The sequence below is a fragment of the Bufo bufo genome, chromosome 4 (genome assembly GCF_905171765.1).
Source record: "Bufo bufo chromosome 4, aBufBuf1.1, whole genome shotgun sequence".
Classification (NCBI taxonomy): Eukaryota; Metazoa; Chordata; class Amphibia; order Anura; family Bufonidae; genus Bufo; species Bufo bufo.
Window position 1 is genome coordinate 129,438,840 of NC_053392.1, and position 11,213 is coordinate 129,450,052.

Below are 11,213 nucleotides of genomic sequence, written 5' to 3' on the forward strand. Positions count from 1 at the left end.
TCACACATGCAGGCAAACAGTACACCTGGACTGTTATGCCTCAAGGGGCTCAAAACAGCCCTTCCTGCTTCAGCAAGGCTATGTCCTCTGTTCTGCAACCCTGGCAAGCAGATCACCCGGATGTGGAACTCCTCCAGTATGTGGATGACCTTCTCCTCTGTGCGGTCTCTCCCCAAATCTGCATGACAAAATCTGCATGACAAAATCTGTCTCACTTATCCAGTTTTTAGCCTCTGCTGGATGTCGAGTCTCACAAGCCAAACTACAACTGTGTCTCCCCAAAGTTGTCTTCCTAGGTCATTGCATCTCTCAAGGTCACAAGCACCTAACTGAGGCGAGGAAGAAGGCTATCTCTGACATCCAACTCCCGGACACTCCTCATCAGCTGCAAACCTTTCTGGGACTCATCTCCTACTGCAGGCCTTGGATATCTGATGCTTCTGTCCTCATGCAGCCCTTATATGACTGTATACCTCGTAATGCTGCTACTCCTTTCCAGATGACAATGGAGGCTGGAGAAGCTTTTCAGTCATTGAAGGCCGCCATTGCATCTGCCCCTGCTCTTGGCATCCCCAACTACAACCTTCCTTTCCGGCTGTATGTCATGGAACGCCAAGGTCACGCCACTGGAGTCCTCACTCAAACTCATGGTGGCCGCAATCGACCCTTGGGTTACTATTCTAAGCGTCTTGACCCGGTAGCCAGAGCTGCCCCTTCCTGTGTCAGAGCTATCCATGCTGCCAGCTCTCTTCTAAACGTCACATCTGACGTTGTGCTGGGTCATCCCCTCACTATTCTGGCTCCCCATGACATTTCTGCCATCCTCCAGCAGACTCAACCTAAACACCTCACTGCACAGCGCCACCTCCGGCTTCAGTGTAGTTTGCTTCTGCCAGATAATGTCACCATTCAGAGGTGCCACATCCTCAATCCTGCTGCACTCCTTCCTCTTCCAAGGGGGGAGTATAATGGAGATTCTGAAGATTTTATTGATCTACATGCTGAAGAGGATCTTCAGGAAGAAGAACTATGGGCCTCAACCGACTCTCTTTACAAGGAACAAGAACATGATTGCATCACAATGATGGAAGCTGAAGTAGGGACACCACCATCAGTCCAAGACACTCCTCTGACAAACCCTCATTGGATTCTCTTTGTGGACGGCTCAAGGTACGCCGATGACAAGGGGAAGTTCCATACAGGCATGGCAGTCACAAGTGAACATGAAGTGCTGTGTGCAAGACAATTGCGCCCAGACCAGTCAGCACAAGAAGCTGAACTCATTGCCCTCACTGAAGCCTGCCTCATGGCAAAAGACTCTACCGCCAATATCTACACAGATTCTAGATATGCCTTTGGAGTGGTTCATGACTTTGGACTAATATGGAAGGCCCGGGATTACATCACAGCTGCAGGAACCCTGATTAAGAATGCTGCAGCAGTAGCAGCCCTAATGGCAGCAGTACTCCTGCCCAACCAAGTGGCAGTGATCAAAGTAAAGGCCCATACTCGAGCTGACACCCCTGAGGCCAGAGGAAACGCCCTAGCTGACCAAGCGGCCAAGGAAGCAGCAGTGAAAGAGGAAAGAGTCCAGTCAGACCAGATTATGATAACACAGGAAGACCTGGAACAAGAAGAAATCACATGGGACCTACTGAAACAAATGCAGAAACAGGCCACTCCCAGGGAAAAGGAAATCTGGCTGAAAGAATCAGCCCTCGAAGAAGAATCTGGACTCTGGACACAAGGAAAGAGAGTCTGCCTACCCAGAGCTCTTTATCCCCTAATAGCCTCAGTGGCCCATGGGCCCACCCACCAATCCAAAACCATCATGAAAGAACTAATTGACAAAATATGGGTGGCCCCAGGGATAACCCCTGTCCTGGTGAGACATACTCAAGCGTGTCTCATCTGTGCAGAGTGTAACCCCGGCAGAACCGAGCCCACTCCCAGAAAATGTCTCCCGAAAGCCTTATATCCCTTTCAGAGGATACAAATCGATCATATCCAGATGCCAATGTGCCAAGGGTTTCAATATGTGCTAGTAGTGATAGACTTGTTCTCTGGGTGGCCAGAAGCCTACCCCGTCCGAAACCAGACAGCAACCACTACTGCAAAAAAACTGATGCAGGAGCTTGTCTGTAGGTTCGGAGTACCTGAGGTCATTGAGAGTGATCAGGGCCCAGCATTCACTGCTAGTCTAACCCAAGAGGTCTGAAAGATGGTAGGGTCACACCTGGCGTATCATACCCCATACAGGCCCTAAAGCAGCGGCAAAGTCGAAAGATTGAACGGGGTGTTAAAATCTAAAATGCTGAAGATGACCAGGGAGACAGGGCTTAATTGGGTTCAGTGTTTGCCTATAACCCTCTTTTCAGTTAGGCATACACCAAGGCCCCCACACAAACTAACCCCATATGAGATCTTATTTGGAACAGGGCCAAGAATGGGACAGTATTTCCCACAACAGTTACAAATGCATTATGAATCTGTTGCAAAATATGTGATAGCCTTGAGCAAGCAATTGTCTAATATACATGCACAAGTTTTCTCTTCCATTCCAGATCCTAACTCCCTGGAGGGAAGCCACACTCTCAAACCTGGAGAGTGGGTGGTGGTCAAGAAACACGTCAGAAGCACCCTCGAACCACGATACGAGGGACCTTACCAGGTGTTGCTGACCACCCCAACCTCTGTGAAACTCGAAGGGAGACCCACCTGGATCCACGCTTCACATTGTAAAAGAGTGAAGGCTGTCCCACCATCCCAGGAACCATAAGCCATGAGGATTCACATACTGATCATGACTTTGACAGTGGGCATATCTGCAGTATTCACGCCACTGGGTGATGAATGGGACAATTCACTGATACGGCACCATCAAATTTTAGTCCAGGGGTTGAAGGAGACTGAAACTCTGAGAGATTGTTGGATCTGTACCCACAGTCCCGTGAGTTCAACCAGTATGCCTTATTTTGCAATACCCCTGGACCTTTCTGAACTGATTGACCTGTCTAATTCTACCATCTTTCTCACTAGTATACACCAAGTTAAATCCAGTACAAACAAGGACAGGGAAGTAGCCTTACCTGTTGCAGGGTGGGCAGATGCCCCATGGCTCATGATAAACAGATCAGGACCCTCGGTAGATCATAGCTCTACTCCTTGGCAAGAGGGACACTGGGCTAATGTCACATGTTTTCCTAGCTGGACACACTGTTATTGTCTCCAAGTACAAACCAAAGGTATGACATTTAGTCCACACATACACTCAGGTTGCAATGATTCAAAAACAGACAGCCACGTGCAGTGTATTGGTGTAGATGCTGTGAACGGAAAGGATCTGCCCTGTAACAACCGTACTGTACAGGATCTCCGGACAGGTATATTAGCTAACGACACCGAAAGTCAGTCAAAAGGATATGAGTTGGCGAAAGGGACACAATTAGCCAAACTAATTACCAGATTATTCAATGGCACAGCAGTAGCAGTTCCAGACGACATATACTTAGTTTGTGGACACAAAGCATACAAATGGTTATCCGAGAATGTCACAGGACTGTGCACCATCGCCAGGCTTACTCCTGCTACCTTTATAGTACCACACTCTGAAATTGACATAAATGCAGTACCTAAACACACCTTGTATCGTAGGGCCAAAGATAACACACCCAGACCAAATGGCAAGCCACATGTAGTAGAGATGAGCATTACCAACAAAATTGTTAGTTCCATCTTCATATATCCCATGATAATGCAGATGTGGGATCATCTGGTAGTAGCAACAGACTACCTGGATGACCAAATATGGGAGGTGATGAGACTTATGAATACCTCAAACATTGTGCAAAACCAGTTAATCATCATCACCAACCAACACACATTAGTTCTAGATTATGTTACAGCTAAAGATGGAGGTATGTGCCAGATTGTGGGACCCTCTTGTTGCCATTACATAGACCCGCAGGGTAATTTGCAAGTTAAGGTGGATATAGAGAAGATGGCGGATTTAAGAGATAAATGGCTGGATGCACATAAAGCTGATAAAGATACATGGTGGTCTGATACCTTCTCTTCCCTTAACCCCAATAACTGGTTCAAAGGTATTGGGGGTTGGTTCATGGGAATTGTCCAAGTAATATTGCAGGTAGCCCTAATAATATTGGTGATATATGTAGTGATTAAGCTCGTTCTTATTTGTGTGACCCGCTTTTCAAAAAGAATGAAGAAAACTGATGAACGACCTATTATGCTCCTCTACGATGAGGAAGGACAGAAGGAAACATCGTTCAACACAGCTCCCCCTCCTCACAATGATGCCTGGCTGAGATAGGGTGAGATGAATCCCAGGGTATTACCACAAGTCCGAGCAACCGGGAGCCTACCTATAAGGGGTAGGTTGTCGCCACTGCGGGTGAAGAGGATACGAATGGTATGCCCAGGGGATTCGCTAGGCGAAGAGAAAGTCTACAATCAAGTTTCCAAGGGGGGACTGTTATGGACTATTGATACAAAATGGATACTTGCTTGTTGAGGACTATGTTTAGCTAAGATGGCGGCCAGGCATTCAGCCAACACCTATAAACTAGAATCTTACTTTGTGTTTTATCATGTGTTTCTTTGTGGTTTCCGTTCAGCTCAAGCAAGCAGTTACAAAGAAAGAAGAAGTAACGGTTTCACCCACGAGCAAGGGGGGAGGGGGAGGAATTTCCTCTGAGCCGTCAAGGTTACAGAAAAGTATAGAGTTCGTAGCCAATAGAAAAGATATACTCTATCTTTCACCCCCCCCCTCCCACTTCTTCATGTCGTAAAACCTACAGTGGGGGAAATAATTATTTGACCCCTCACTGATTTTGTAAGTTTGTCCAATGACAAAGAAATGAAAAGTCTCAGAACAGTATCATTTCAATGGTAGGTTTATTGTAACAGTGGCAGATAGCACATCAAAAGGAAAATCGAAAAAATAACTTTAAATAAAAGATAGCAACTGATTTGCATTTCATTGAGTGAAATAAGTATTTGAACCCTCTAACAAAAAAAGACTTAATACTTGGTGGAAAAACCCTTGTTTGCAAGCACAGAGGTCAAACGTTTCTTGTAATTGATGACCAAGTTTGCGCACATTTTAGGAGGAATGTTGGTCCACTCCTCTTTGCAGATCATCTCTAAATCCCTAAGGTTTCGAGGCTGTCTCTGTGCAACTCTGAGCTTGAGCTCCCTCCATAGGTTTTCGATTGGATTAAGGTCCGGAGACTGACTAGGCCACTCCATGACCTTAATGTGCTTCTTCTTGAGCCACTCCTTTGTTGCCTTTGCTGTATGTTTTGGGTCATTGTCGTGCTGGAACACCCATCCACGACCCATTTTCAGTTTCCTGGCAGAGGGAAGGAGGTTGTCGCTCAGGATTTCACGATACATGGCTCCGTCCATTTTCCCGTTTATGCGAATAAGTTGTCCTGTGCCCTTAGCAGAAAAACACCCCCAAAGCAAAATGTTTCCACCCCCATGCTTGACGGTGGGGACGGTGTTTTGGGGGTCATAGGCAGCATTTTTCTTCCTCCAAACACAGCGAGTTGAGTTAATGCCAAAGAGCTCTATTTTGGTCTCATCAGACCACAGCACCTTCTCCCAGTCACTCTCTGAATCATTCAGGTGTTCATTGGCAAACTTCAGACGGGCCTGCACATGTGCCTTCCTGAACAGGGGGACCTTGCGAGCCCTGCAGGATTTTAATCCATTGCGGTGTAATGTGTTTCCAATGGTTTTCTTGGTGACTGTGGTCCCTGCTAATTTGAGGTCATTAACTAACTCCTCCCGTGTAGTTCTAGGATGCTTTTTCACCTTTCTCAGAACCATTGACACCCCACGAGGTGAGATCTTGCGTGGAGCCCCAGAGCGAGGTCGATTGATGGTCATTTTGTGCTCCTTCCATTTTCGAACAATCGCACCAACAGTTGTCACCTTCTCTCCCAGCTTCTTGCTAATGGTTTTGTAGCCCATTCCAGCCTTGTGCAGGTCTACAATTTTGTCTCTGACATCCTTGGACAGCTCTTTGGTCTTTCCCATGTTGGAGAGTTTGGAGTCTGCTTGATTGATTGATTCTGTGGACAGGTGTCTTTTATACAGGTGACTAGTTAAGACAGGTGTCCTTAATGAGGGTGACTAATTGAGTAGAAGTGTCTAACCACTCTGTGGGAGCCAGAACTCTTAATGGTTGGTAGGGGTTCAAATACTTATTTCACTCAATGAAATGCAAATCAGTTGCTATCTTTTATTTAAAGTTTTTTTTTCGATTTTCCTTTTGATGTGCTATCTGCCACTGTTACAATAAACCTACCATTGAAATGATACTGTTCTGAGACTTTTCATTTCTTTGTCATTGGACAAACTTACAAAATCAGTGAGGGGTCAAATAATTATTTCCCCCACTGTATGTATTGTCTGCTGTTTTTCAGAAAATAAACCAGAGATCCTGTTATAACTCTGAGATGTGTGTTGTCTCAGATTTGATCTCTCCGTGCACGTACATTAATTAATTTGGAGCAGTACATCAACCGAACTGGCAGCTTGGCCAGAACCAGAACATCGGTCCATGAACCGAGGTGCCCAGATAAGCGATAGACCTCTCCTCTCCCTCTAGGTCTTCTCTCCGGCGTTCAAAATGCAAGCGGGTGCGCTTTTGTGGTGAAGGATTACCGGAGCTCTCTCACTCCGTGTCCTGCATCTCAGCGCCGGAACCGGAAGTCCCCAGGAATGACTTTATTTGCCTAGTGGTGACAGGTCGGGGCCAATTCCGTATCGCCTCTATTTTGTTCACTTGGGGTTTGATGATTCCGCGCCCCAGGTACTTAGTCTCTTCTAACCCTATCGCACATTTTTTTGGGAGTCCACTACAGCCTGCACTTTGGGTAGGTGACTTTCCCAGTCGGTACTGTGGACGACAATATCGTACAGGTAAGCTGAAGTGTACCGACGATGTGGACGAAGTGCAATCTCCATTAGTCGCTGAAAAGTGGCGGGGGCGCCATGCAGACCAAAGGGTAAGAACTTATATTGATACAGCCCCTCAGGCGTGATGAAGGCAGTTTTCTCTTTTGCAGCCTCCGTTAAGGGCACCTGCCAGTACCCTTACGTGAGGTCCAAAACAGAAAAATGCTGTGCTTGTCCTAACCTCTCGATGAGCTAATCCACCCAGGGCATGGGATACGCATCAAATTTGGAAACCTCGTTAAGTTTTACAAAGCCGTTACAAAACCGCAGTATCCCGTCCAGCTTGTATATCAATACTATAGGACTGGCCCAGTCACTTTTAGAATCCTTAATGACATCTAGCTGCAACATTAGCTGCACCTCCTCCGATATTGCTTGTCGCCGAGCCTCGGGCACCGGTATGGTTTTAATCAGACTTTTGCCTGAGGCTCAGTGACAATGCCATGCTGGATTATGGAAGTGCATCCAGGGAGGTCCGAGAACACATCCATGTTCCGACTAACAAACTCCCTGGCCCCTTGAGTCTGTTTAGAGGAGAGGCTGTCAGCAATTTTTACTGTGACAACCGCCTCTCTTGCATCAGACAGAGGGGCCAGTACCTCTTCTCCTAGAAAACCCGGCCGCGGGCTGTCTTCTGTACAGGTTTCCCTATCTTGCCACGGTTTGAGTAAATTCACATGACAGCTCTGGCTTTCACCACCCTGGCTGGTGTACCTTGTAGTTTTTATCTCCAATTTTCTTGAATACCTCGTAGGGCCCCTGCCACTTAGCCAGGAACTTACTTTCCACGGTCGGCACCAGAACCAAAACACGATCCACCGAGTTAAAGATACGGACCCGAGCCTGCTGATTATAGACCCGATTTTGGGCTCACTGAGCTGCCTCCATATGCTCCCTAGCAAGAGGCAACACTGTCTCTATCCGATCTTGCATCTGGGTAACATACTCAATGACACTTTTATGTGGAGTGGGTTGTTGTTCCCACGCCTCTTTGGCCACGTCCAAGAGACCGCGAGGGTGTCTGCCATATAGTAGTTCGAAGGGAGAGAACCCAGTAGAGGCCTGGGGTACCTCTCGCACTGCGAACATGAGGTAGGGCAGAAGGAGGTCTCAGTCCTTCCCATCTTTAGACACTACCTTTTTCAACATATTTTTTAATGTTTGGTTAAACCGTTCTACCAGACCATCCGTTTGCAGATGGTAAACAGATGTCCGTAGCTGATTTATGTGCAGCAACTTACAGAGTTCCCTCATCACCCTGGACATAAAAGGGGTCCCTTGGTCGGTCAGAACCTCTTTAGGTAGTCCTACTCGGGAAAACATCTCCATTAATTCCTTAGCTATGAGTTTGGCCGAGGTATGTCGCAGTGGCACCGCCTCCGGGTACCGAGTTGATGATGCCCTCTGGCGGACTTCGGTACTGGGCCGATAATGTCAATAGCTATTCGGTCAAACGGTACTTCGATAATCGGGAGAGGTACTAGGGGACTATGGAAATGTGGCTGTGGGCTTGTTATCTTGCAGGTCGGGCAAGACTTACAAAACTCTTCCACTTTTTTGAATATTCTGGGCCAGTAAAACCGCTGTAGAATACGATCCTGCGTTTTCTGCAGCCCCAGGTGACCCCCGAGAACGTGTTGGTGGGCTAGATCTTACACAAGATTGCGATAAGCCTTGGGGACCACCAACTGTTCAATAGGCTTACCCCGTAGTTGGTTTACCCGATACAACATATCTTGATGAACCACAAAATGGGGAAACACTGACTGCCCAGGTTGTTGTGGTTCACCATCTACTATTAACACATTTTCCCAGGCGTGGGATAGGGTTGGGTCCCGACGTTGGGCAGTACCAAAATTATCCCCGGAGATATTGAGGTCTGCCAATTCAGGACCCGGCGGCAAGTCCTCCTCATCTCCCACCATCACACTTAGCGGGTTTGTCTCCCCCTCTTCCATCACAGTGGCAGTCACCCCTACCACTGGCCCTTTGGTATCAGGTTCCCAGGGTTCTGGTCTCCCCCCTGAGCCGTGCCACTCTGCTAGGGTTACTCCTGTCTCATGGGTATCAGTCACTCTCATAGCAGGCCACAGTACCGGGAAGCCCGTGAAGTCTTTCCCTATTATGAGTTCATAATGTAGATGTCACGGATGATGTTGCAAATAGCTGGAAGTTATGGATAAACATCCGACTGGCTTGATCCCAAACTAAGGAGCATAAAGGTGACCCCTATAAAACCCTAAGAGCTCACCCTGACTGCTAAGCACATACAAGGGTCTCAGAGGTAGACGATTGCATACCCTCGTACCTAGACTGTGTGACGCCTGAAAACCCTATAATAGTGAGGGGACACGACCACCGGCTCCCTGCACTTAATACGGAGAGAGTCAGGGTCACCTAGAATCAAGCCAGCAAGGAAACACAATACATGAAAGGACTTACAGTTGCAAGAAAAAGTATGTGAACCCTTTGGAATGATATGGATTTCTGCACAAATTGGTCATAAAATGTGATCTGATCTTTATCTAAGTCACAACAATAGACAATCACAGTCTGCTTAAACTAATAACACACTAAAAATTTCATTTCACCATGTTTTTATTGAACACACCATGTAAACATTCACAGTGCAGGTGGAAAAAGTATGTGAACCCCTAGACTAATGACATCTCCAAGAGCTAATTGGAGTGAGGTGTCAGCCAACTGGAGTCCAATCAATGAGATGAGATTGGAGGTTTTGGTTACAGCTGCCCTTCCCTATAAAAAACACACACCAGTTCTGGGTTTGGTTTTTACAAGAAGCATTGCCTGATGTGAATGATGCCTCGCACAAAAGAGCTCTGAGAAGACCTACAATTAAGAATTGTTGACCTGCATAAAGCTGGAAAGGATTATAAAAGTATCTCCAAAAGCCTTGCTGTTTATCAATCCACGGTAAGACAAATTGTCCATAAATGGAGAAAGTTCAGCACTGCTGCTACTCTCCCTAGGAGTGGCAGTCCTGTAAAGATGACTGCAAGAGCACAGCGCAGACTGCCCAATGAGGTGAAGAATCCTAGAGTGTCAGCTAAAGACTTACAAAAGTCTCTGGCATATGCTAACATCCCTGTTAGCGAATCTTCAATACGTAAAACACTAAACAAAAATGGATTTCATGGGAGGATACCACAGAGGAAGCCACTGCTGTCCAAAAAAAACATTGCTGCACGTTTACAGTTTGCACAAGAGCACCTGGATGTTCTACAGCAGTACTGGAAAAATATTCTGTGGACTGACGAAACCAAAGTTTATTTGTTTAGAAGAAACACACAACACTATGTGTGGAGAAAAAGAGGCACAGCACACCAACATCAAAACCTCATCCCAACTGTGAAGTATGGTGGTGGGGCATCATGGTTTGGGGCTACTTTGCTGCGTCAGGGCCTGGACGGATTGCTATCATCAAAGGAAAAATTAATTCCCAAGTTTATCAAGACATTTTGCAGGAGAACTTAAGGCCATCTGTCCACCAGCTGAAGCTCAACAGAAGATGGGTGTTGCAACAGGACAACGACCCAAAGCATAAAAGTAAATCAACAACAGAATGGCTTAAACAGAAGAAAATACGCCTTCTGGAGTGGCCCAGTCAGAGTCCTCACCTCAACCCGATTGAGATGCTGTGGCATGACCTCAAGAAAGCGATTCACACCAGACATCCCAAGAATATTGCTGAACTGAAACAGTTCTGTAAAGAGGAATGGTCAGGAATTACTCCTGACCGTTGTGCACGTCTGATCTGCAACTACAGGAAACGTTTGGTTGAAGTTATTGCTGCCAAAGGAGGTTCAACCAGTTATTAAATCCAAGGGTTCACATAATTTTTCCACCTGCACTGTGAATGTTTACATGGTGTGTTCAATAAAAACATGGTAACATTTAATTCTTTGTGTGTTATTAGTTTAAGCAGACTGTGATTGTCTATTGTTGTGACTTAGATGAAGATCAGATCACATTTCATGACCAATTTGTGCAGAAATCCATATCATTCCAAAGGGTTCACATACTTTTTCTTGCAACTGTATCTGAACAAGCAGCAACCGAAATCTCCAGCAGTGAACACTTCAATCCAGGAAGTAGAATAAACAGCAAAGTGAGGCAGTATGGGAGGGAATATAAAGGAAAGAGGATTAGTCTAAATAGATGACACCTGGGAGAAGCAAATGAGATGACAAAGTGAAACTAAA